General features: G+C 46.4%; 2 long non-coding RNA genes across 2 annotated transcripts; both read right to left on the bottom strand.

Moving 5' to 3' along the window:
• Positions 1 to 2,639: 2,639 nt before the first annotated feature.
• LOC121603061 lies at positions 2,640 to 3,377 on the bottom strand. The gene is made up of 3 exons (XR_006006583.1): positions 3,156 to 3,377; positions 2,987 to 3,084; positions 2,640 to 2,900 (listed from the first exon to the last, which is right to left on the bottom strand). It is a non-coding gene; the product is annotated as an uncharacterized LOC121603061 (long non-coding RNA).
• A 474-nt stretch (positions 3,378 to 3,851) lies between these two features.
• Positions 3,852 to 4,530, bottom strand: LOC121603059. Its single transcript, XR_006006582.1, has 3 exons — positions 4,335 to 4,530; positions 4,167 to 4,269; positions 3,852 to 4,080 (listed from the first exon to the last, which is right to left on the bottom strand). It is a non-coding gene; the product is annotated as an uncharacterized LOC121603059 (long non-coding RNA).
• Between the last annotated feature and the right edge of the window lie 316 nt (positions 4,531 to 4,846).

Genomic DNA, 4,846 nt, shown 5'->3' with positions numbered 1-4,846 from the left:
GCGTGAAACCACATTTACACTTCTACTGCAAGTGCCCAAGGACGCAAAAACCGACGGCGGCCTGTGTAATCTGAGTTCTCTACAAAGCTCTCTCCCAAGGACGCAAAAACCGACGGCGGCCTGTGTAATCTGAGTTCTCTACAAAGCTCTCTACGAAGCTCTCGTTTGCAGGCTTGTCGAGAGCATCGCTAAAGGCGCCCGAACCATCCGTCACGCACACATCTAAACGTTCTGGTTTCGTCAGCCGCTCACGCATACCAATGTGTTTGCTCCACCCCCTTTTTCGGATTGCTTATAGAAATTATGAGGCTGTTCACATTTGCTTTAAGCACACATTCGCATGCTGTTTATTGAATAATATAGCTCTCCCTTCCCACATGTGTTTTGGCATACTCCCGCTGTGTGAACGCTTTCCCCCTTCCAAATTTACCATCCGTGCGGCGCGTGTTCAGCTGGCTTCAGTTTAGTGATGACGTCATGAACAGGAGCTGCGCGTGTTCAACCGACTTCTGTTAAGTAATGACGTCCTCACAGGGAGCTGAATGAAGCAATAATGAATGTAAGTAGTATGTATTACCATGGAGAGTTTAACACATATGATTAGATCAAAACTTACCTTAATATTTTAAAACTGGAAAACGTTTTCTTTGCGTCGCTCACTTTGAAGTTTGTTGACGAGGCTAGCAGGTAGTCGTTGATAAATAGCGCGCACACCTGTAACTTTTTAGACGCCAAAGGTTAGTTGAACGAAGCTGCACAAGCACACATGTGAGCATGAAACTTACCTCAACAATTTGCTAGGATAAATCATTCCATAACTGAAGAAGAAGGAACGCTGCCCAAAACGTAGACGAGCAAAGTACGTCGCACAAGAAATCGCACCTCACTTCAATACATCCTTCCATAGGGAAAGATCTGGACAGACTGAGGATGCCTAACACCCGGATGAGCGCGATAGCAGAAAAATCATGGTGGATCGAGAGAGATGGCTATACTCGGTGCAGCGATACTTGGGTGGGTACGTAAGTGCCCAAGTAGCAGAGCCGATGTTGTTGAGAGGTTTTTCTGTGTGCCAAAGCGAGAGGCCCTGTCTTCTCTCTCTAGATTTTGCACGGCAAACCGCCGCCCGTGTAGAGGTGTGTGCGTGTGACGAAAATTTATAGGTGAAATACGGGGGAAGCGGGGTTTGAAGTCTTTCGTTCGTCACACACACATGCATTTACCAGCGGATATCGCTGCACCGAGTATAGCCATCTCTCTCGATCCACCATGATTTTTCTGCTATCGCGCTCATCCGGGTGTTAGGCATCCTCAGTCTGTCCAGCACTTTCCCTATGGAAGGATGTATTGAAGTGAGGTGCGATTTCTTGTGCGACGTACTTTGCTCGTCTACGTTTTGGGCAGCGTTCCTTCTTCTTCAGTTATGGAATGATTTATCCTAGCAAATTGTTGAGGTAAGTTTCATGCTCACATGTGTGCTTGTGCAGCTTCGTTCAACTAACCTTTGGCGTCTAAAAAGTTACAGGTGTGCGCGCTATTTATCAACGACTACCTGCTAGCCTCGTCAACAAACTTCAAAGTGAGCGACGCATAGAAAACGTTTCCAGTTTTAAAATATTAAGGTAAGTTTTGATCTAATCATATGTGTTAAACTCTCCATGGTAATACATACTACTTACATTCATTATTGCTTCATTCAGCTCCCTGTGAGGACGTCATTACTTAACAGAAGCCGGTTCAACACGCGCAGCTCCTGTTCATGACGTCATCACTAAACTGAAGCCAGCTGAACACGCGCCGCACGGATGGTAAATTTGGAAGGGGGAAAGCGTTCACACAGCGGGAGTATGCCAAAACACATGTGGGAAGGGAGAGCTATATTATTCAATAAACAGCATGCGAATGTGTGCTTAAAGCAAATGTGAACAGCCTCATAATTTCTATAAGCAATCCGAAAAAGGGGGTGGAGCAAACACATTGGTATGCGTGAGCGGCTGACGAAACCAGAACGTTTAGATATGTGCGTGACGGATGGTTCGGGCGCCTTTAGCGATGCTCTCGACAAGCCTGCAAACGAGAGCTTCGTAGAGAGCTTTGTGGAGAACTCAGATTACACAGGCCGCCGTCGGGTTTTGCGTCCTTGGGTGGGGCCATATGTGTACGACACGATCCCATACAAAACTTCGGCTTTTGCGGACTGGGTACTGCGTAAAGGACACGCGCTAGTGTTGGTGAAGCCATTACGAACCTTCGATAACTGCTGAATTCTCGTGAAATTCGCAGAATGGACAACGAAGCGCGGATCCTCGTGTTGCTAAATGATTTAACTCGTCCGGGTTTACCCAAGGACGCAAAAACCGACGGCGGCCTGTGTAATCTGAGCTCCCTATAAAGCTCTCCACAAAGCTCTCGTATGCAGTCTTGTCGAGAGCTTCGCCACAGGCGCCCGAACCATCCGTCACGCACACATCTAAACGTTCTGGTTTCGTCACCCGCTCACGCATACCAATGTGTTTGCTCCACCCCTTTTTCGGATTGCTTATAGAAATGATGAGGCTGTTCACATTTGCTGTATGCACACATTCGCATGCTGTTTATTGTATAGTATCTCTCTCCCTTCCCACATGTGTTTTGTCATACTCCCGCTGTGTAGACGGCAGAACGCTTTCCCCCTTCTAAATTTACCGTTCTTCCTCCTCTCGTTCTTCTTCCCCCTACCGCGCCAGGGGTACCATCCGTGCTGCGCGTGTTCAGCTGGCTTCAGTTTAGTGATGACGTCATGAACAGGAGCTGCGCGTTTTGAACCGGCTTCTGTTAAGTAATGACGCTGAGCTGCGCGCGTTTCGACAGGTTCTTGGCGTAATTCAGTGCGTTGGTTTGTGGCAGTGTTGTGCTGAACGCTTTCCAAAAAAAAGAACCAATAATTAATGTATGTAGTATGTACTACTATGGAGAGTTTTGCGCATAGGATTAGATCAACACTTACCTTAATATTTTAAAACTGAAAAACGTTTTCTTTTCGTCGCTCATTTTGAACATTCTTGACGAGGCCAGCATGTAGTCGTTGATAAATAGCGCACACACCTTTAACTTTTTAGACGCCAAGGGTTAGTTGAATGTACTTGCACAGGCACACATGTGAGCAAGAAACTTACCTCAACAATTTGCTACGATAAATCATTCAATAACTGAACTGAACACGGCCCAAAACGTAGACGAGCAAAGTACGTCGCACAAGAAATCGCACCTCACTTCAGTACATCTTTCCACAGGGAAAGTGCTGGACAGACTGAGGATGCCTCACACTCGGATGAGCGCGATAGCAGAAAAATCATGGTGGATCGAGAGAGATGGGTAGACTCGGTGTAGCGCAATAAGCTGGAAGATGCATGTGTGTGTGACGAACGAAAGACTTCAGTCCCCGCTCCTCGCGTTTTTCATCCATCGTTTTTCGTCACACGCACACACCTCTACACGGGCGGCGGTTTGCCGTCCAAAATCTAGAGAGAGAAGACAGGACCTCTCGCTTTGGCACACAGCAAAATCTCTCAACAACTTCGGCTCTGCTACTTGGGACATATGTACCCACTTACGTACCCACTTGCAGTAGAAGTGGAAATGTGGTTTCACGCACACATAGACACCTTCCACCCGAACGATCGCGTTCACACATACTATCACGCTCTGATTTTTTCTGCACCTCATGCATACCAATGTGTTTGCTCCACCCCCTTTTCGGATTGCTTATAGAAATGATGAGGCACACATGTTTACATTTGGTGTATGCACACATTCGCATGCAGTTTATTCCACACATTTTCTCTCCGTTCCAACACGTGCTTTGGCATACTCACACTTTGTAGTCGGCAGAACGGTCTCCCCCTTCCAAATTTACCGTTCTTCCTCCTCTCGATCTTTTTTCTCCTTACCGCGTCCGGGGTACCATCAGAGCTGAGCGCTGGCTTTATTTTTTCCTCCTCTCGTTCTTCCTTTCTCCTACCGCGCCCGGGGGCTGCGCGCGTTTTGACAGGTTCTTAGCGTAATCCAGTGCGTTGTTTTGTGGCTGAGTTGTGCTGAACGCTGTCAATAAAAATGAACCAATAATTAATGTATGTAGTACGTATTACTTTGGATAGTTTTGCGTATATGATGAGAGCAACACTTACCTTAATATTTTAAAACTGGAAAACAATTTCTTTCCGTCAAAACTTTGAAGATTGTTGATGATGCCAACAGGTAGGCGTTGATGAATGGCGCATGCACCTGTAACTTTGAAGCCGATAAGCATTAGTTGAATTAGTACATTGAAGCACATATGAGATCAAGAAACTTACCTCAACAAGTTAGCTAGGATAAATCATTCCACAATGGAATAAGAAGCAACACTGCGCAAAACGTAAACATGGAAAGTAGGGGACACAAGAAATCGCACATCACTCCCGCACATCCTTCCACAACGAAAGTTCTGGACAGACTGAGAATGCCTAACACCCGGATGAGTGCGATAGCAGAACAATCATGGTAGAACGAGAGAGATTGGTAGACTCGGTTCAACGCAATCCAACGGTAGATGCATGTGTGTGTGACCAACAAAAGACTTCAGACCCCGCTCCTCGCGTTTTTCATTCATCATTTTTCGTCACACGCACACACCTCTACACGCGCGGCGGTTTGCTGTCCAAAATCTAGAGAGAGAAGACAGGGCATCTCGCTTTGGCACACAGAAAAATCTCTGAAAAACTTCGGCTCTGCTACTTGGGTACCTCGGGTACAAAATAAGAGTTGGCCAGGTGACTTGATGTTGATTCTCCAATTGTTTCAGTATAGTCATTGATCATCTCAGTTG

The sequence above is a fragment of the Anopheles merus genome, unplaced genomic scaffold (assembly GCF_017562075.2).
Source record: "Anopheles merus strain MAF unplaced genomic scaffold, AmerM5.1 LNR4000803, whole genome shotgun sequence".
Classification (NCBI taxonomy): Eukaryota; Metazoa; Arthropoda; class Insecta; order Diptera; family Culicidae; genus Anopheles; species Anopheles merus.
Note: the sequence above shows the minus strand (reverse complement) of the source record. Positions and strands in the feature narration are given on the sequence as shown.